The following is a 23,475-nucleotide window of genomic DNA, read 5'->3' as shown; positions in this document are numbered from 1 at the left end:
AAGAAAATTCCAACCCAAGGTAGTTAGTTGCACCCATGAAAACACAGACATTAGGTAATCTCACACCAGCAAATTCCAAAGGAGGGAAACACACACACACACACACACACACACACACACACACACACACACACACTACCACCACCACCACCACCAAAACCAAAAATAATAGGAATTAACAATCACTGTCATTAATATCTCTCAATATCAATGGAATCAATTTGCCTATTAAAAAGCCACAGGCTAACAGAATGGGCACTAAAACAGGACCCATCCTTCTGCTGCATACAAGAAACACATCTGAACCTCAAAGACAGATATTACCTCAAGTAAAGGGTTGGGAAAGATTTTCCAATCAAATGGACCTAAGAAACAAGTTGGTGTAACTATCATACTATCCAACAAAATAGACTTCAAACTTAAATCAATCAAAAGAAATGGAGAATGACATTTCATATTCATCATAGGAAAAATCCATCAAGATGAAGTTTCAATTCTAAACATGTATGCCCCAAACACAAGTGCATGCACCCACATTTGTAAAAGAAATATTACTAAAGCTTAAATCACACATTAAACCCCACACACTAATAGGAGGAAAGTTTAACACCCCACTCTTACCACTGGACAAATCTGCCAGACAGAAACTTAACAGAGAAATAAGGGAACTAACAGATGTTATAACTAAAATGGACTTAACAGATATGTATAGAACATTTCAACCAACCACAAAAGAATATCTCTTCTCAGCACCTCATGGAACCTTCTCTAAAATTGACAACATACTTGGTAATAAAGAAAATCTCAATAGATAAAAAAAAATTGGAATAACACTCTTTATCTTATCAGATCACCATGGCTTAAGGTTAGAATTCAACAACAACAACACAAATTGCAGAAAGCCTACAAACTCATGGAAATTTAACACTGCTCAACTGAATAACCACTGGGTCATGGAAGAAATAAAGAAAGAAATTAAAGACTTTCTAGTATTCAATTAACATGAATGCACAACATACCCAAACTTATGGGATACGGTGAAAGCAATGCTAAGAGGAAAGTTTATAGCACTAAGTACATACATAAAGAACATGGAGAAATCTCACACTAGTGTCTTACCAGCACACCTGAAAGCTCTAGAACAAAAAGAGGCAAACTCATCGAGGCAGATTAGACAATAGGAAATAACCAAATTGAGGGCTGAAATCAATAAAATAGAAACAAAGAGAACAATACAAAGAATTAACAAAACAAAGAACTGGTTCTTTGAGAAAATCAACAAGATAGGCAGACTCTTCTTCAAACTAACTAAAAGGTAGAGAGAGAATATCCAAATTAACAAAATCAGAAATGAAAAGGGGGATATAACAGCAGATACTGAGGAAATGCAGAGAATCATTAGGTCATACTTTGTAAACCTATACTCCACAAAACTGGAAAATGTAAAAGAAATGGACAATTTTCTGGATAGGTACTATATACCAAAATTAAATCAAGACCAGATAAACAATTTAAATAGACCTATAAACCCTAAGGAAATAGAAGCAGTCATCAAAACCTCCCAACCAAAAAAAGCCCAGGGCCAGATAGTTTCAGCACAGAATTCTACCAGAATTTCAAAGAAGAGTTAATATCAATACTGCTTGAATTGTTCCACCCAATAGAAACAGAAGGAACACTGACAAACTCTTTTTACAAGACTATATTTACCCTGATACCCAAACCACACAAAGATTCCACTAAGAAAGAGAATTACAGACCAATTTCCCTCATAAACATCTATGCAAAAATACTCAATAAAATACTGGTAAACCAAATCCAAGAGCACATCAAAAAAATCATGCACTGTGATCAAGTAGGCTTCATCCCAGAGATTAAGGGATGGTTCAACATAGGAAAATCTGTCAATGTAATCCACCATATAAGCAAACTGAAAGAAAAAAAATCTCATGATCATCTCATTAGATGCTGAAAAAGCCTTTGACAAACCCAACACCCCTTTATGATAAAGGTCTTGGAGAGATCAGGGATACAAAAAACATACCTAAACATAATAAAGGGAACATACAGCAAGTCATCAGCCAATATCAAGGTAAGTGGAGAGAAACTCAAAGAAATTCCACTAAATTCAGGAACAAGAGAAGGCTATCCACTGTCCCCATAGCTATTCAATATAGTACTCCAAGTTCTAGCTAGAGCAATAAGACAACAAAAGAAGATCAAGGAGATACAAATTGGAAAGGAAGAAGTTAAACTTTTTCTATTTGCAGATGATATGATAATATATATAAGGAAGTGATCCCAAAATTTCTACCAGGGAATTGCTACAGCTGATAAACACCTTCAGAAATGTGACAGAATATAGGATTAACAAAAAAAATCAGTAGCTGTCCTATATACAAAAGATAAACAGGCTGAGAAAGAAATTCAAGAAACATTACCCTTTACAATAGCCACAAATAACATAAAATATCTTGGGATAACTCTAACCAAAAATGTGAAAGACCTGTATGACAAGAACTTGAAGTCTTTGAAAAAAGAAATTGAAGAAGATATCAGAAAATGGTAAGATCTCCCATGCTTTTGGATATGTAGGATCAACATAGTAAAAATGGCAATCCTACCAAAAGCAATCTACAGATTCTATGCATTTTCCATCAAAATTCCAACACATTTCCTTATAGACTCAACTTCACATGGAAAAACAAAACCCCAGGATAGCCAAAACAATCCTGTACAATAAAAGAACCTCCAGAGGCATCACCATCCCTGACTTCAAGCTCTACTATGGAGCGACTGTAGCTAGAATTTTCCTGCCTGGCCCACAGTCAGGACAAATCTCTCTCACCTGCCAGTCCCACAGCCGCTCAGACTCAACCAAGTAAACACAGAGACTTATATTGCTTACAAACTGTATGGCCATGGCAGGCTTCTTGCTAACTCTTCTTATATCTTAAATTAATCCATTTCTATAAATCTATACCTTGCCACATGGCTCATGGCTTACCGGCATCTTCACATGCTGCTTGTCATGGCAGTGGCTGGCAGTGGCTCTGACTCAGCCTTTCACTTCTCAGCTTTATTCTCCTCCTTGTCACGCCTATACTTCCTGACTGGCCACTGGCCAATCAGTGATTTATTTATTGACCAATCAGCAACACACTTGACATACAGACCATCCCACAGCAGAGCGACAGTAATAAAAACAGCTTGGTATTATCATAAAAACAGACATGTCGATCAATGGAATCGAATTGAAGACCCTGACATTAATCCACACACCTATGAACACCTGATTTTTGACAAAGAAATCAAAATTGTACAGCAGAAAAAAAGAAAGCATCTTCAACAAATGGTGCTAGCATAACTAATTGTCAGCATGTAGAAGAATGAAAATAAATCCATATGTATTGCCATGCAGAAAACTCAAGTCCAAATGAATCAAAAACCTCAACATAAATCCAGTTACACTGAACCTGATAGAAGAGAAAGTGGAAAGTAGCCTTGAATGCATTAGCACAGGAGACCACTTCCTAAATAAAACACCAGTAGTACAGACACTGAGAGCAACAATTAATAAATGTGACCTCCTAAAACTGAGAATCTTCTATAAGGCACAGTACACAGTCAACAAGACAAAACAGCAGCCTACAGAATGGGAAAAGATCTTCACCAACCCACATCTGAAAGAGGGCTGATCTCCAGAATACATAAAGAATTCAATAAACTATTGGTCAAAATATCAAATAATCCAATTAGAAAGTGGGGTACAGATTTAAATAAAGAATTCTCTACATAAGATTCTCAAATGCAAAAGATATTTAATGAATTGCTGAACATCCTTAGCCATTAGAGAAATGCAAGTCAAAATGACTCTGAGATACCATCTTACACCTGTCCGTTTGGTTAAGATAAAAAACACTGATGACAGCTTATGTTGGAGAGGATGTGGAGTAAGGTGAACACTGCTCTACTGTTGGTGGGAGTGCAAATTTGTACACCACTCTGTTAATCAGTATGGTGGTTTATCAGAAAATTGGGAATCACCCTTCCTCAAGGCCCAGCAATACCACTTTGGGCATATACTCAAAAGATATCCAATCATACCACAGGGACACTTGCTCAACTATGTTCATAGCAGCATTATGTGTAATAGCCAGAGCCAGAAACAACCTAGATGCCCCTCACCCAAAGAATGGATAAAGAAAATGTGGTACATTTACACAATGGAATATTACTCAGTGGTAACACAATGACATCATGAAATTTGTAGGCAAATGGATGGAACTAGAAAGAATAATCCTGAGTGAGGTAACCCAGACCCAGAAAGACAAACACAGTATGTGCTCACTAATAAGTGGATATTAGATGCAAAGCAAAGGATAACCAGGATATAATCCATAACCCCAGAGAAGCTAGATCAAAAGGAAGACCCAAAGAGGGACATGTATGGAGTGCCCCATTTAAGGGGGTTTGGTTATAAACTATTAATTATCATAGTCAATCTCTTTCTAAAGAAGTAAGAGTGACATGTTATAAAAATGATGGGGAAAATGGTAGATTGTTATGAAAAAAGGGTAGATTATTGAATCTGCTTTAATACAAAGAACAAATGTTAATCAAAATATTTTACATTGGTATAGATTTTAGTTTATTGATACAAATTTAAAGTCAATTTCATTATATGTAAATTTCTACTCTTGTTTAAGGTATTATGTTTATTTAGCTCATTTAAAAATATAATGTATAATTTAAAAAGTTATCTATAATAGTCAAACTTATAGCCATATTAGTTATGTTTTCTAAGTATAAAGATGTATTTCAATTAGGTAGGTAATCTTCAAATATTTCAAAGACCTACATAATATGGCCTTTAAAATGTTTTAAGAATGTATACTGTTCTGGATAGTGAGACATGTGTGCTCCTGGCAGCAACAATTACTTCAAGATGATAGTAGGCATCCTTATGAAGAAATGCTTATGGAGTTTCCTTTCAATGTGGCAAGGCTAGACATTTTGGCAAAAAAAAAAAACTGTAAGAACCTGGACTGCTTGACAGTATGCTATATAAACTGGACATGCAGGACCCATAGAAAATTGGCTGTTAAACTTTCCAAAACAAGGCAGAATGGTCCTTCAGTTTACTGCTTCACAGAAGAAACTGCCACATTCTACAGGACACTGAGGAAAGTGACTGATGAACTTTGACAATATAGGTGGGACAATCCTTCAAATTTCCTGTTCACTAACAAGTCTGCCAGACTCTCAAAGCCTATAGGCTGAAGATGGATGCCCCAATGTTACAGAAGAACTTTGGGTGACTGTCCAGGCAGCCAGATGTCTTTGTCATTTTCATAGTTTTGGAAGTTGCTTGCAATGCACTTCCTGTTTACTCAGGTAATATTATATTCTTCTGGAGTCTTTGATGGAATTGAAGACTAGATAGTTATAATTATAGTTTTCCTTAGTTATGATAAGAGATAAATTAGATATGAAACTTTAGACTCACAACGAGTCTAAATTTTAATTTTGCCAAATACAAATAGACTAGATATTGTTACTGTAATTTTTGCTTGGTAACTGTTTTGTTACATGCAATTTTACTATCTTAAATTTAAAACCTTGCTTTTTGATTAGACAGAAAGGGGGAAATGCTGTGGGAGGACACTTCTGTATGCTGTGAATATGTATTACTGTCATTGGTTAATAAAAAGCTGATAGGCTGGTAGTTGGGTAGGAAATTAGGCAGGAAAGCCAAACTGAGAATGTTGAGAAGGAGAAGGGTAGAGTCCAGAGTGACCACCAAATACAGAGGAAGCAAGATGAGAATGTTGTACTGAGAAAAGTTACCATGCCATATGGCTAAACATAGATTAGAATTATCTGTTAATTTAAGTGTAAGAGCTAGTTCATAATAAGACTGAGCTACCAGCTGAGCATTTGTAAGTAATATTAAGCCACCAAATCAATTATTTGGGAATTGGCTGCTGGGTAGTTGTCAGTTGCTGGTGGTACAGAAATTTCTGTTTACATAGCCAAGTGTTTTATTTTGTTTTGTTTTCAGTTTAAGCCCTATGTGGAAATTTGAGCTCCATGTTGGGCACCACAATGTAGTTTTTTTGTTTGTTTGTTTGTTTTGTTTTGTTTTCTTAAACTTGTTTGGCTCTTTTACTCTTTTGCTGGTTTGGGGACCCGCTATCCAGTCCTCAAACAAAAACACACATGGAGGCTTATCCTTACTTATGAATTACTGGCCTTAGCTTGGCTTGTTTCTTGCCAGTTTTTCTTAACTTAAATTATCTCATCTACATTTTACCTCTGGGCCTTTTCCTTTTCTTACTTCTGTAAACTTACCTTCACTCTTACTCCATGGCTTGCTGGGTGGCTGCCCCCTAGCATCCTCCTCTCTTTGTTCTCTTGCTCTTTTTCTCTTGCTCCTCCCAGATTTCTCCTTTTATTTAGCCTTTCTGCCTGCCAGCCTCTCCTATCATTTTCCTTCCTCACTATTGGCCATTAAGCTCTTTATTATACCATCAGGTGTTTTAGACAGACAAAGTAACACAGTTTCTCAGAGTTAAACAAATGCAAAATGAAAGAATATCATACATCTTTGCATCATTAAAACAAATGTTCCACAGTATAAATAAATGTAACACATCTTAAAATAATATTCTACAACACATTTACTCATTGATTTGTACTTATTTTTTGTTGTTATTGTTTTATTTGTTTTTGGAGAGTATGTTTAATAATACTTTAGTTATAAAAACAAGCAGAGGCCATGTTTGGAACCTCAGTCAATTTATGTTCTCATTATTCTGTGCTTATGTTTTTATGAACTAGTAACAATAAGTTTGTAGATTAGCTGTTGTTTACATATACCAACCGCCTTGAACATTACTGCTGTGTGCCTTGATGAGAAATTCTGACATCTAAGTAGGCACCATATCTGAGAGTTCCCAGATAGTTCTAGGAAAGGAGAATGTATCATTTATTTTGTGAATGGTATTCCTTTAGAACATCTGTTTCCAATTTTCTCTCCATAACTTGGGGATTCCTGTGAGAACACAGTAGAAGCTGCTCAGAGATAGGGACATCAATCTTGAGTTGTACCAACTCCAAAGAAATGTTGGACTCTTTGTAAGAAAGTCTATTTCCCACCCTTGTTATTGCTTATAAGGACTCTAATCAAGCTCTTCAAGCAGTCTGTCTATTCCTTATCCTCCCTGATCCAGGTCCCACATAAAGCTTTATTGACATCTTATAGCATCATGCCTCGAAGATGGTTGGTATCTTAGATTTCATCAGAGTAAAACTAACTTTCCTTTTTAGGATCTCAACAGTATCACTTTGCTGTCTAGTTCATCCAATAAAGACTTAAGTTTCTAACACCCAGAGGCCTTTTATATAATGAAATCTTTAAATAGAAATGTAACCTAGAAATGTATGGTTAAAAGAAATGATTGAAAGACTAAATGGTAGGTTTTGAGCTGTGTGTGTGTTGAGTTGGGTTGGAGCACTACAAGTTTTATCCCACTTTTAGTTATAGCAGAAGAGGTTATTGAATGGGCTATGATTTCAGATCACTTTGTTCTTGTATCAGATCTGAGATATTACATTTCAGCCCAAACCACAGATTCTGATGGAAATTGCTCCTCTTAACACTTTTTTAGCAAGTTGTAGCTCATACTATGGATGAATAGCTGCCAGGTATTTGGCATGAACCTCCCCATAGAAAGGCTGCCTTCTAGGATCATAGAACTAGTGGGAGTTTAGAGAGATGGATCCAACTGCCATCACTTAATGCTTAGGCACCATGGCTGTGAGCATCCCAGCTTTGTGTTCACATCTCTTGCTTTTAGTGGAAAGAGAAGCAAACCTTGGGTCTTCTAGGTACACTGCACTAGGCCTTCCTTTCTTTGGTGGAGGTATTCCGTACTCACTGTGTGTATAAGGCCCTGGGAGAGGTGAAAGAAAGTGGAGTGAAGATGTATCCTGGAGCTAGAAGTCCTGGTTACAGGTCAGGCTCCAGTTCTTTCTTGTTTTCCGTTTTGGCTAAGTCATCTCTAACTTATTGCGTCCTCACTTACAACTTAGGAGAGTCCCTCCTGTATCACAATTTTCCTTTGTCACTGGGCTTGTGACAAGTAAAATCCCATTGTCTCTTGCACCTCACATTCCCATTTCTCAGTCTCTGTGTAGGCAAGTTTCTTTTCTTTTGGAGGCTTTTCAGGATGTTCTTAATGTTAGTTTGCTCTAACACTACTCATGTTAACTGGTTTCCCTAAGTTACCATGCTGTCTCTCAGGTTTCTCTACTACGAGCTTGATATTTTTTTTCTTGGAAAATCGGCTAGCAATGTGTGTGTATGTGTGTGTGTGTGTGTGTGTGTGTGTGTGTGTGTGTGTGTGTGTGTGTGAGAGAGAGAGAGAGAGAGAGAGAGAGAGAGAGAGAGAGAGAGAGAGAGAGAGAGAGAGAGAGAGAGGACTGTCTGAGGCTCTGTAACTCTCCCCTTTCCTCATCAGTGAACATTAGCATCTTGTCTATATCTACTAACAGTGTGTTGGTAGCAAAATGGTGAATTTTTAACTTCCATGGTATCTGTACACTCAATTGTCTAAATTGAATCCTGATGATATAACAATAAATAAGACAGAAACTTTATGCATGGGTTTTTTAATTTGATTCCACGAATCAACTTATTTGTCTTTATGCCAATACCTGTAAGACAGACTTTTCTTTCCCATACACTAGTTCCCAAATAACCAACACAGAGACTTTAATATTAATTATAAATTCTCGGTTGACAGCTCAGGTTACTAACTAACTCTTACATTTTAAATTAACCCATATTTCTTATCTACCCTCTGCCACATGGCCGAACCTTCTTTCAACACGGCACAATCATCTTGCTTCTCTCGACTCCTTAGACTCCACTCTTCTTCCTCCCAGAATTCTTTCTGCCCCCAAATTCCTGCCTAGTTATTGGTCAATCAGCTTTTTATTAACAATGAGAGCAACACATTTTCACAGTGTACAGAAAAATTATTCCACAGCAAATACCATGCTGTTTTCATTAGTATAGTTCTGTTATAAAACTTGAAATCTAAATCTGGGATGGTGAAACCTCTAGTGGTTCTTTTATTATTCAGGATTGTTTGAGCTACCCTGAGTTTTTTGTGTTTCTATATGAAGTGAAGATTGTTTTTTCAATTTCTATGAAGAAGTGGTGTTAGAAATTTAATGGGGACTTCATTCAGTCATTAGTTTGCTTTTTGTAGGATAGCCATTTTCATAATATTATTTCTATTAATCAATGAACATGGGAGATCTTTTCATCTTCTGGTATCTTTTTCAACTTCTTTCTTCAATGTCTTAAAAGTTTTTAATCATACAAGTCTTTCCCTTGCTTGGTTAGAAGTACCCCAAGGGTTTCTGTTGTTGTTTGGTTTTGATGCTATTGTGAAAGGTATTATTTCCTTGATTTCTTTCTCAGTCTGTTTGCCTTTATATATAGGAAGGCTACTAATTTTTCTGTGTTAATTTTCTGTCTTGCTATGTTGCTGGAAGTGTTTATCACTTGTAGAAGTTTCCTGGTAGAATTTTTGGGGTCTTTAATACATACAATCATATCATCTGCAAATAAAGATACTTTGACTTGTTCACTTCCTATTTATATCCCTACAGTTGTCTTATTGCTTTAGCTAAGGGACTTCAAGGACTATGCTGAGTAGGTATGGAGAGAGTGTACATTCTTGTCTTGTTCTTAATTTTAGTGGAAATTCTTCGAGTTTCTCTCCTCTTAGGTTGATGTTAGCTGCAAGCTTGCAGTAAATTGTCTTTCTTACTTTGAGGTATGATCCTCGTACCTCAAGTCCCTCTAGCACTTCTATCATGAAGAGATAGGGAATTTGTCAAAGGCCTTTTTTTTCTCTAATTAGATGATTATGTGTTTTTTGTCTTTCAATCTGTGTATGTGGTGTATTATATTTATCAATTTACATATATTGAACTATCCCTGCATCTTTGGTATGAAGCCAACTGGATTATCATAGATATTCTTTTTGATGTGTTCTTAGATTCAGTTCGCAATTATTTTATTGAAAATTTTTGTATCTACATGCATAAGGGATATTGGTCTATAATTTCCTTTTGTATTGTTGGGTCTTTGTGTGGTTTTGGTATTACAGTAATAGTGACTTCATAAAAAGAATTAGAAAATGTTCCTTCAGTCTCTATTTTGTGGAATAATTTGAGGACTACTGGCATTAATTCTTCTTTGAGAGTGTGGTAGAATTCTGCACTGAATCCATCTGGCTCTGGGCTTTGTTTCAGTTGGGAGACATTAAATTACTGCTTCTATTTTACTAGAGGGTCTATTTAAACTGTTTATGTAATCTTGATTTAACTTTGGTAGGTCACATATATCAAGCAATTCATCCATTTTATTTAGGTTTTCCTGTTTGGTAGAGCACAGGCTTTTTAAATGTCTTTATGATTCTCTGGATTTCCTTTGTGTCTGTTGCCATGTCCTTCTTTTCATCTCTAATTTTATTCACTTGGATCCTCTCTCTGTGTCTCTTAGTTAATTTTGCTAAGGATTTGTCAATCTTATAGATTTTTGCAAATAATCAGCTCTTAATTTCATTGATTCTTTGTATTGTATTTTCTTTCTATTTCATTTATTTCAGCTCTGTATTTCATTGTTTCTTGCAATTTTGGGGTACTATTTCTTTTTGTTGTTCTAGAACTTTACGGTGCACTTCTAAGTTACTTACCAACCTGAGATCTCTCCATTTTTTAATTTTTTAAGGAGCACTTCATGCTATGAACTTGCCTTGTAGAACTGCACTCATTGTGTCATTTATACCACCTAGTTTTATGTCAACTTGACATAAGCTAGTGTTACAGGAAACCGAAATGAGACAATACCTCAATAAGATGCAGCTGGAAGGCATTTTCTTAATTAGTGACTGGTAGGTGAGAGGCCAGCCCACTGTGGGTAGTGACATCCTTGGGTTGGTGGTCCTGGGTTCTATAAGGAAGCAAGCTGAGCAAGCCATGAGGAACAAGCCAGTAAGCAACACTCCTACGTGGGCTTTGCATCATCTCCTGCCTCCAGTTTCCTGCCCTGTTCAGTTCATGTCCTGACTTCCCTCAGTGATAGACTGTTACCTGGGGGTAAGCACTAATAAATCCATTCCTCATCAAGTGGCTTTCGTCATGGTGTTTCATCACAGCAATAAGTAACTCTAATTAGGACATGTTTTGGAGTATATTGTGTTTCATTTTCATTCAATTCTAAAAGATTTTTAATTTCCTTCTTGATTTCTGCCTTGACCCATTTTTAATTCAGTAGTGAATTGTTCACTTTCCATGAGTTTGGATGCTTTGTGTTGTTCATATCCAGCTTTAATTCATGGTGGTCAGATAGAATATAGGGTGTTATTTCAATTTTCTTATCAGATAATGATCTTTTTAACAAGACTGACAAAGCCAGGCACTGGTGGCACACATCTTTAAGCTTTAATGCCAGAACTTGGAGGGGCAAAGGCAGGAGGATAATTTATATCTACAGAAAGAGTTCCAGGATAGCCAGGGCTATACAGAGAAACCCTGTCTTGAAACACCAAAAAGGTTTTAAAACATAATAAAAACTGACAAATATAAAGATGGAAGAATAAGCATCTTCTTTACTGCTAGTTTTTATTGTTTTCTTGTGTATTTTATGAAGTAAGACCTTTGAAATTTATAGTTTGTAGTTCCTCATCACCTGGTGATGCTCAGGTAAAGGGATAGATATATCCCAGGTAAATTAGCTATGTTCTATCAATGCTCTTATAAAGGTAATGTAGCCGTAAGTTTCTCTGGTCCTGCCCAACCCCGCGATTGGGACGAATCTCTCCCATCTATGTCCCCCAGCCATTTAGTTCCAAGTAAACATGCAGAGGCTTATCTTACTTACAAACTGTGTGGCCCATGGCTTCTTGCTTCTTGCTAGCTAGCTCATATAACTTAACTCAACCCATTACTATTAATCTATGCATTGCCACGTGGCTTCAATGCTTACTGGTACTTTCACATCTTGCTTCTCCTTGTGGCAGCTTGTAGCATCTCCCCCACCTCTGCCTTTCCTCTTCCTGTCTGTGCAATTCGAATGTACCACCTAACCTTATTCTGCCTCATCATTGGCCAAATAGCTTTATTTGTCAACCAATCAGAGCAACACATATTCACAGCATGCAGAAAGACATCCACAGCAAGGCAATAACAGAGAAATGACCAATACAGATAGTACTTGCTTTACATATCCCTAAATTGAGGTGATTATGTTATTTTTAATTACTTAAGTTGCATGGTTTTTCCATAAGAACATAGATTTTTCAGCAAACTTACTGAAACTCATGCAGTCAATGAGGTTTATCCCAGAGTAGATTTTGTGGGGGAAATAGCACAGTCATTCCCTCCAAATGAGGGAAATGTCTTTTCTTAAAACAGTCAGGAGCTCTGTTTTCAGAATGGTGCTGAGATAACAGCCTGAGAATGTATCACTTGCTCTATAATTGTATCTCACTCTAAAATAAAACCATGATTCAGTCATTCATATTATTATCCTTCTGTTGGATCTAATTTCTAATATGGATTTCAAAACAGGTCGAGTTTCTAAATATGAAGATGTTCTGTAGAGGCTGCAATGTAGCTTCCTTGAGGTTCAGACTACAGTAAGGGTCAAGTGAGCCAAGTTCAATTCTCATGTAAAAGACACTCTGACATGGAGACCAGGGCTCAGGAGGTCACCAGACCACTGAGATTTGACCCCTTGGTAAAAGATGAGTGGAGAGAAGAATGAGTGCTGAGCATCTCAAAGAAACTCAACCCAGTACAGGTAAATTGCATGTAGTAGTTACTGAAGTTCAAAAGGCTAGTAAGTCTGGGAGCCCAGAGAAAACGCAACCCTGACTCCAGAGCCAACTGCTGCTTAGAATCCTACTTGAACTTCTTGGAAGCAATGTGAGGTGAGATGAGCGCAAGGTGGGCAGCCACAGAGTTTGGCATCATCTCCATCTATCAGTAGCCTCTGTTGTCTCTTGGTACTTTGCAAATTTAATTTTCCATGGAGACTTTTGGCATATTATGCCATGTAATTATTCACTTATTCATTATTTTGGTGGATTGTTGTGTCTGAGGCATGCATACTGGTAGAGCTCACAATTACAAAAGTGAAGAAGACAGAACTCTGTGAGTTTAAAGAAAAATAGAAAAGGGCAACTGCTCCACCTACATGCATGATGAGAATTATGGAGAAATTCCGTTTTCAATCTTCTCTTCTTTTTTCAGCTTTCTACAAATTGTATGCATTACTTACATACTAAAAACAAATAAATCTGTGGCCTAAAGTTCCCATAACTTATACTGGGCAGTTTATTCTTTGTGGAGGGAGACTCTTGAGTGGGCTGAGTGGTGGTCTTTGGCCAAACAGTTCTTAACAGTTCAAGTGATATTTCCCTTGAACCCTGCTGAGCATGCGAAGGAAACTTTTATTTGAACCTGATTTCCAAAGGGAGCACGAGGCTGAGAAATCGGCCCCGATGTGTGTACTATTTGATCAGCACTACATATAGTACTACAGGCAGCACTCTGCCAATAGCGACAGGAGAACAACCGAAACTGACTGACAAAAACAGGGAGAGGCATATTTTTGTCTCTTGCCAAACTGAAAATTTTCCAGGTGACTGTGACTGGACCTTGGTCCTGTGTCCCCAGTCAGCTTCATTCTGCTGGGAGGTCTCAGCAGCCCCCCCAGTCACCTCCCCTACCAGAGTGCAGCTTCCCCTGCTACTCAAGAAGAGGACTAGCAACTTTTGTGGGATCCAGATGTGGGATATTCTCTAACTAGCTTGCTCTGAGTCACAGGCACCCTGTCAGCTCGTGATCATCTGGCTGAGAACTGGATGGAATGAGAGGAAGTGGGCAAGTCACCTTAGGAACTCCAGGAAATTAACGGTAGTGTCTCCCTGCAGAAGAGGAGAGGTGGACAGCTTCACAGGGCAAACCAACAGTGCCCACAGGCAAGACTTTTGAGGACACAGAGGCTTATCTGAAATTAATGTGCTTGAAAATGGGCAGCTTGTGATTTCTTCATGGAAAACAGAATAGAAACATGGGATAAGAAAAGGACAATGACACTGGGAGGTGGTGGCGCACGCTTTTTATCCCAGCACTCAGGAGGCAGAGGAAGGTCGACGGATCTCTGTGAGTTTGAGACCAGCCTGATCTACAGAGTGAAATCCGGGATGGGCTCCAAAGCTACACGGAGAAAGTCTGCTTTGTAAAACCAAAAAATAAAAAAGGAAGAGATAAAGAAAGAAAGGAAGGAAGGAAGGAAAGAAGGAAGGAAGGAAGGAAGGAAGGAAGGAAGGAAGAAAGAAAGAAAGAAAGAAAGAAAGAAAGAAAGAAAGAAAGAAAGAAAGAAAGAAAGAAAGAAAGAAAGAAAAGGACAGTGACTCAGGGGCCTCGTTTTGGATCAGCCCATGGACACAGAGCCTGGTGTCTTCTGCAACTACCCATATCTGATACTTTGTGTACCCTTTGATGTTAGCACATTCAGAGTGATAAGTTCTAAGTAGCAACATCCCTGCCTGACAAAATGTGTAGGCACTGATTTTGAGAGCAAGGAATAGTCATCAGGGAGGAATATGCTCTGAGCACTTGTGAATCAAAACAGAAAAACTAAACCCAAACCACAAGCGAGGATGCTTCCTGCAACTTCCTGTGCTTCAGTTTTGAGTGCATCCTTCTCGGCTTTTCTGGTCCCCCACACCTATCTCTAGGTTTCTGGCTCCGTTCAGACTCCTTAAACAAAGTCTTTCCCCTTTGTTTGGGCAGCAACAGTGGTGTGTGTGTGTGTGTGTGTGTGTGTGTGTGTGTGTGTGTGTGTGTGTGTGTGTGTCCCAACCTCCATTACTCTGTCACTGAGAACATACACTCCTCTAGTAAACAGACAAGCTGTGGCCATTTAAAACTTACTATATTTAAGTTAATAACTGCATTAATTAATTTAAAAATACATTTACACTGCATTTCGGTGTCATTGTTTCCTCTAGGTGACATGACCAGGGATGACCAAATACCTTGGCCTACAGTTCTGTTGGGGAGCAAAGCAAAGATTACAGTGAGAGATGAATATAGTAATGCAGTGGGATGGGTACCATTCCCTTGGGGAAGGAGGAAGATCACCAAACTGGCGGCCATCATTCCCTCTTGCCCTCAGAATGCTTGCACTCTTCTGGGGTCTGGACTATACAGGTGGAAGGCTGACCTCACCAAGGAGTAAGACCTTCTAGTGGTACATACTGTGTTCCTGTGTGTGCATCTCTGTGAGGAAGCCAGGGGCTGGTGTTGGGTGTCTTCCTTTATTGTTTTCCCTCTTATTTGCAACCGGAGTCTCTCCCTGATCCTGGAGCTCACAATTTGTCTGTCCAGAAAGCTATCATTCAAAGCTGATTCCACTCCACCCATCCTTCTGTCTCCCCAGAGTTGTGATTCCAGGCATGTGCCATCATGTCCTCTTTTTGAGGTAAGTGCTGGAGCCCCCAATTCCTGTTCTCATGCTCGCACAGCAAGCGCTTCACTGACTAAGTCATGTCCCTGGTCCCTGGTCTAGATTTTGTCAGTTGTCACCCTTTGGTTGACACAGCTGCTTTTGAGTCACTCATTGCCTTGTGTGTAACACCAATACACTCCCTGGTTTGCCAAGCTGGACTTGGATGGAAACATTTGTTTGCTTTGTTCTCTATCTGGGATGAATATATGCTTATGTCTCACATGGTGGCTATCAGAGATGGGGATCTTTGAATAACTTATGTAGGTCATTTTGAGGGAGGCAAGAGTAGGAATATCCCAGTGAGCTGGGGTGCCTACTCTTAAAAAGGGCAAAAGGGCTAAAACTTTCCCTCCTGTGGGTAATTGTGTTGAAACACATCCTAATAGGAGAGATTAAAATAAAGTAATAATAAGATTCCAACCAACCCAGCTTACCATCTTTTATGTATCTATGATGGAGTATAGATACACTTAAAATTGTGAGAGGCATGGCCTGATCTACACATGTTCAAATTGTCCAAAGTTATGCAGCAGCCAGTCTGTCAATCAAGATAAAGATACAGCCCAATCTCTGTCCTGGGGATTGGCTCCTCTGTCTAGGCAGACTCATAAAGAATTGAGGCTCTTTGTCCACACATTTGCTCCATCTTGCTCCCATCTGTCTTCTATGCTTTTGTTCTCACTTTTAATGAATATATACTTTGACTATTGCTGCTCTAGACTTTGCTCAACTCTTTGTCCAAGACACAAAGAACTCAGATACTGCCTCCCAGAAGACCTCTGAGCCCCTCTGGTAGCTCTGCTGTATTGGAGAGACCAGACCAATGCTTTTTTTGGAGTAGGATCAGCTGGCATATAGGGAACAGACCCTTGAAGGCCTTTGCAGGAGCTATAATCTGCTGTTTGGTTTGGACCCCACTTTGTGTATTATCTAGAGGAATATACACTTTTGTCTGTAAGGTCTCTGATGAAAATTTCATCAGTGTTCCTAAAATGCCAGCCCAGAAGGATGAAAAGTGGAAACTAACATGACAGGTTACTGTCTTTTCTATTTAGTTTCAACCCCCTGAATGCTACAGCAAAATTTCTCTTACAGTTACAAAAGTAGGAAAACACACACATATATGCACACATTTTTATAGAAACATTCCATACTCATACCCCTCAACACTTTGGGTGTCAACACTTGGATGTTTCCCATAGTATTCACTTTCCAGTGGGCTCTAGAACACCAGATAATCTGCTTGGATGGCCCTGAATCAACTTAGTTTTTCTGGGCCAGGTTGTGAGTCTGCTTATGGGTACCGGTTTCATTCAGTGTCCACTCCTGGCCTGTTTAACAGAAAACTGCTGGCCATGGGCTGAATGTTTGTGTTCCCTCAGAATCCATATGTTGAAGCCCTAATCCCAGCATGATGGAATTGAAGGGTTGGGGGGGGTCTTTGGGAAGTATTAAAGGTTTGATGAAGTCACCAAGGTGAGGCTCTTGTGATGGGATTTTGTAGGGAAGTGGGAAATGATTTAATTATATTATAATTTAAAAAAATAAGTCTTTTTTTTTTGTTTTTTCGAGACAGGGTTTCTCTGTGTAGCTTGGCGCAGTCTTTTTTTTTTTAAAGAGGAAGCAACACAAGATAAATATTAGGATGAGGCAGAAGATAATCACCTCTAGGCAAGAAAGTGACTCTCAGATCCCACTTTGCCAGCACCCTGATCTTGGACTTCCTGCCTCCAGAACTATAGGAAACGATGTCTGGAGCTTAAGCCATCATGTCTGATACGTTTTAAAGCAGTCCACACTGACCAAGACATTGTCTTTCTTTTGTTTCAGGTTGAATACCATAAAACAACTCTCTACCACTGTGTCCTAAATGACTATCAATAGGCGTGAAATTATTAGTATCAGTTATCTACTGGGCATAAACCAAAACAATGCTTTTGAAAAGTTGTAATAAATAATATGATACCATATTTTATTTCAGTAATACAAACTCAAAATAGTATAAAATAGTTCCTAGTACACATGAGAAATTGGCCAAAGGATCACATGAATACACTAAAATTCATGGATGCTTCTGTAAAACAGGGTAATGTTTGCAATTGTGCAAGTACACACACACACACACACACACACACACACATACACACACATACACACGCGAGCGCGCGCTTGCTTGCTTGCTTATATATCCTCCCATAGAATTTAGGTTACTTCTACAATACAGAATGAATGCTATGGGAAGGTTATTTTATTACTGTTTAGGGAATAATGGCATGATAAAGAGTCTGTCCATGTTCAGTATAAACACATTAAAATATTTTCAATCCAAGCTTCATTGTAGCTGCAGATGAGGAATCCATGGCTATACAGGACTGTGCAGTACTCAGGGACATTTTCCTCATCTTCCTGCCCTCACTTCTTTAATTTTCTAACATTCTCATTCCTGTAAGAAGGAAGTTCAAGGAGCACCTTTATTGCTTTGACTACTTCTTGACTACTGGCATCTGAAAGATGTGGAACCTAGGTCCAGGGAGGTCTCTAAGACCTTAACTACCTACACCTGTGCACACACTTCTACACTCCATTGCAATCAAAACAATTTTAGAGCTATAGTTAATTTTTGTAAATTAATAATAGAAAAAGTGAAGGTGCTACAGAGTAGCAGAGGAGGGGAGGCTCCCTGGAGGAATCATGGTCCTGATGTTTGGATGGACAATTTTCCACTGACTTGCCAGTAGGAAATTTAAACTAATTCTAGATTTAAACCATTTTTTGACAACAGACCTACTACTAGGCCGTATACAATTTATTTTGGAATGTTCTCTACCAGGAATAACTGCCATGGCTTACAGAGGAGTTCTCTGCCTGTGGACTGTGGGACCAGTATACCTGGGAAAGAAAGCAGTTTGATCTGGGTCTCAGCAGACTTTAACTGGAACTGGAAGAGAGGAAGGAACACGGAGCTCCAGGTGGTCAGATGCCTCTGGGTTTCTGTTCTCTTCCACTGCTATGCTGCCCTCTGATGATCCCCAGAGCCCAGGACACTGGCATGAAGCAGGAATTCTTTATTTCAGTGAGCAAGGGTTCCAGAAGCCATCTTTTCCTACCGCTGGTGCCCCCACCATAGAGGCCATACATTCTTCTGAGCAATTGCAAACCCATCAGGAAATTCAAGCAGGAGGAGGGGAGAAGTGAAGCCCCTCTGTAGATGTAAGTTTAACCCTCAAGAAGGGACTAAAGGCTTCATTAACCCTCAGAAAAGGATACCCCACAGCTGAGAACAAACGATAGCTCTGTCTCATAGACAACAAGATGGAGTCCCAAGGGATTGGAGAAAGGTTGATGACTACTAGGTGCATGAGACAATTTATAGTTGAATCCCCCAGTTCCCAAGTCAGCTTTTATCTTCTAAACTGGGAGGTATGGGAAGGGGTCTCACACTTTCCAGGAACAGAGAGGAGTGAGCAGTGGCCACTGGCTGTGGGCTGCTGTCCCTGGCTAGGTTGCTGAGTCTTGATCATTTCTCAGTAATTCTACAACTGTGATTGACTCCCATCAAGGTTCTGGATTTTTCTGACTCGGAGAGACTCCATTTTGGGCTTATTAACTGATCTCCAGTGCCTGGTGTATTCTTCAGGGGAGTGTGGTGGGGGAGAGCTGTCTCCATCTTGCCACTGAAACACTCAGCTCTGAGTTTAGGCAGATTTTTTTCACGGACAACACGGGACACAACTATAACTATGTTCACTTGAGCAACTACATATGTGTGTATGTAGTTGTGTTACATATGTGTACTCTATTACTTTTAAAGATATGAAAATTGTGTCCAGTTCAGATCATTCCTTATTATTCATTACCTTTGTTTGAAACCATCCCCTATTATTTATTTTCTATTAACTATATGGTATTAATTAAACAAAAATAAAAGGTAGTGAACACTGGTAACTGCAGCCAGTAATAGTAGGATGAAGTGGATGGTGAGGACACACGGCCCTTCTCTTTAACTCTCTCCTTTTTTTCCAATATTTAATGTGGTGACCTTGATTAGGATGGTCTTGGGACCTCCCTTGTGACAGGGGTATGACATTGTGTTGGCCTCCATTTCCACTTGCTCCCCAGTCCCTCAATATCTGTGGTTCAAGGAGAGCTGGATTACCTAAAGAGGTTCAGACAGAAGGAGACAGAGACTCTCACATACTAAATTCCCCAGTGAAAACCCAGAGAATAGGCTTGGATGAATTTCACTCAGGTTTCCGCCTCAATGACCTTTGATTCCAGAACACTCACTTGCCTTTCAGAAACATTTATTCTTAAACAGCAGGTGGAGCTGTTCAGTCCAGCCCTCCTTGTCCTGTCGCCTCCCTGAAAGTGGCCAGAGCCGAATGGCTCTTCTGGATGTTTCTACAGGCGGCCACTTGCCTCACTTCGCTTTTCTCAGGGAAGCCCTAAATCTAGTTCCCATCGTTCCTGTTTTCCTAAAATCCTGCTGCCATCAGATACCCCGTACATCTGACTGTCACAATTTACTTCACCTCCTCTAGGTCTCTATTGGAAACTAAGGTTCCTACAAAAAAAAGCCACATCCGCCGGGCGGTGGTGACGCACGCCTTTAATCCCAGCACTCGGGAGGCAGAGCCAGGTGAATCTCTGTGAGTTCGAGGCCAGCCTGGACTACCAAATGAGTTCCAGGAAAGGCGCAAAGCTACACAGAGAAACCCTGTCTCGAAAAACCTAAAAAAAAAAAAAAAAAAAAAAGCCACATCCATGTTAACAATTCTGCAAGACTTCATGCATGGTACTTCATGATCATCATGAATGGAATGTTTGAGATTCAGAACCAAATTATCTTCAGCTATGTTTACCCTACCTAATAGCAATTCATTGGCCTTGTCTGTGTCTGACCTAAAATCCTTGGGACTGTTATGTAAAAGCTTTCTGAATATAGTAATAGACCACTAGTTTCCACCAACCCAAAAGCTAACAATGTTATCAGACAGCATCTGAAGCAGATAGCAGAGATTTCCTTGACTTGCTGTGACTGCCTCTTAAGGTTTTTGCTAACGCATTTGAAAAATTCTGTAACTGTAAAACATTCTGGCAGTTGTTTCCACCTTGAAGCAACCTGGATTCATGTTCCTGGTCTATTGATATTCATGTTTGAATCAATAATAAACCATCACTTATTCCATTTAAAGTGAGAGATGTTTTATTTAACACCATCAAGGAGAGGGTGCAGGGACTATTTTGCCTAGTGGGCTCATTGCTACATCCATAAGCCTCAAAACCAGGTCTGGAACTCAGTAACAACAAAGGAAAGGGAAATGGGATGGAGAGGGATGATTGTACGGGCAGTGGGTAGTGGTGGTAGTGGGGAACCATCCTGTGTGTGTGTGTGTGTTAATGGGAAGCCATTCCACAAACATTTTCCTGTCTCTCTCCCAGCTTAGGAACCCTAGAATGATCCTGAGTCCTCTTTACCCAACACCTATTCACCTCACATCTACCTCCAACACATGACAGGTGATCGATCCTCCAGGACGGGCTATACAATAGTAGGAAAAGTGCCTATCTTCATGGACGGTCTTTGGGTGGGCACATGTGTATGCACAAAAAGGAAGTGAGGCAGAGTCATGCACAGTAGTAGCTGCCTTGTTTTTTCACTAGGCAAAATTCTTGATTGGTTTTCTTTTCTTTTTTCCAAATGTGTGGAAAAAAGCAACTCACTCATCAGCAAGAAGGGTTAAGAGCAAAGGCAGAGGGGATAAGAGACCAGATACTATACATTCATTCCCTTTTCAGTTTAAAGTCAGCCTTTCTCCTGCTGGTTAAATATCTACCAGTGGAGATTATGCACATTTTTTTCAGGATTTTAATTTTTAAAGTAAGTATAGTGTAATGTGACCTGAAGCACATTTGTCTGGAGCAAATTCCTGAAGAATCCAACATGTGTATGCATATGAATACATACTCGTTTAAGTGCAGAAACTACAAAAACCCATGCCAGCTATTAAATGGGCTTTAACAGGCATCAGGTGGCGTGTTAAATGTAGAGACCAATTGAGAATGTGAAACACTATCCAGATCTCAATTCACAGATTCTTCACACCCAAGAATTCTCAACAGATGGAAGCAGCCCGTAAAACTAGAGGAAGGGTCTTCAGGGGAGCCAGCCGGTGCCACAGCAGATGCCTGAGCACTGAGCTGCCCTGAGAAATCTGAAACATTGGGCAAGACACATTGGGCCTTTGTCCAGAGCAAGCAGAGCAGCAACCCCCCACTGTCCCCAGCCACAGACAGGAGCCATACACTCCCAGGCCACGTGCAGCTGTCAGCTCACTAGGAGAAAAGAAAAGCTTTCAGTGTAATAGCTACAGGCCTTGGATGTTACCAAGGAGTGTGTTTCAGCATTTTCCTCCAAATTAAAATGTACAGTAGCTCAAGTGATGGCCTTGAACTTGCCAGAGAGGAGTGCAGGGAACAGGACTCTTCCAGGTTGGGCTTGAGATGCACTCAACAAGGAGCTCATGTGGCTGATGTGATCATCTATTATGTAAAAGAAGAAAACACTAGAGACAGTTATGTGAGTCTACCAATACTTGAAAATTTGCCTTGAGAAGGCAAAACGTGCTAACCCGTGCACTCTAGGAGGATGGAGTGAAGTCTCTAGCTTCTTCCATCAGAAATTCCAGATACTATCAATTGCAAGCCACTAGGTTGCTGTTGTATCCCACTAAGGGAATGACTGCATTCAAACGTGACTTGTTCCTCCCTCCTCAGCCTTGTTAGTGGAATTCCAGAGAACAGGATGGTGAGCCTATGGCTGACAGGTCAGTGTGCAACCAGTGAAAGGTAAATGGGGGGGCTTCCGAGTCAGAGCTGTTGGGACAATCTGCTGGGAGATCTTCAGTGGTTAGCATGCAGCAGCTCACTGGGGAAGCTATTTCAAAAACCTACTGTCTTTCCCCCAGATTAGGAATCCCAGATTCTCTTTATCTCACATCTTTTTACCTCACAACTTGCAACACATACCAGGTGGTCTGCTACGAACGGGCCATACCATCACGAGAAGCAGTGCCTATCTTCAGGGAGGGGGCCTTTGGGAAAATGAGGCATGACAATGCCTTGGCAGCCGCTGTGGGTGGAGAGTGAAGACAATGAGGATACAGTAGGCAGGAGATGCCTGGAGTCTGGCAAACAGAGAAACCAGGACTGAAAAATGACTCTTGAGGACCATTAGGCATCTAAGGATAAAGTATTTTATGGAAACAACAGTTAAAATATAGGTAGTAACTTCAAATTCTCCCCAGATTTCTTAGAATGTTTTATTTATGAAGATTTATGATAGCTAGGTTTAAACACTAGTTAACTTATCCTATTCAAACAATTCAGAATCAAAATAGATGATACAGTTTTTGAGACAAGGAACACTGGCCAGGAATACAGATACTCCAGACTTATGAATTACATTTCACTGGAAGTTTAAAATATGCTATCTTGGAATCCAGTGAACTTCAGAGCCCAGCTGCCAATGCCCAGCATCTTGAAGGGGCACAGAAGCAGTCTGTTGCTAGCCTTGGGAAAGATCAAAATTCAGACCATTTCTACCAGATGTTTAGGTTATTGCTGTCTCACTACAGTAAGGTTGGAAATTGTACATCAAGGACCACCTGCAGCAGATTGCTCACAAACTGCTGCCGTTTCTACATAACAGAATAGGCAGGCTTGGTGGTGCCCATTCTGCCTCCTTGGTGAGGTCAGAGCACCAGCCTCCGCCATTATAGCTCCACTCACCTGCACTCTGTAGCCACTGTGAGTTCCTTAACCTTATTTCTTTGATCTGTTTTCTTTTCTGTGCAATAAACTGGACAATT

Source organism: Peromyscus californicus, unplaced genomic scaffold, assembly GCF_007827085.1.
Source record: "Peromyscus californicus insignis strain IS unplaced genomic scaffold, ASM782708v3 Scaffold_5__1_contigs__length_169319896, whole genome shotgun sequence".
In the NCBI taxonomy this organism is placed as follows: Eukaryota; Metazoa; Chordata; class Mammalia; order Rodentia; family Cricetidae; genus Peromyscus; species Peromyscus californicus.
Note: the sequence above shows the minus strand (reverse complement) of the source record.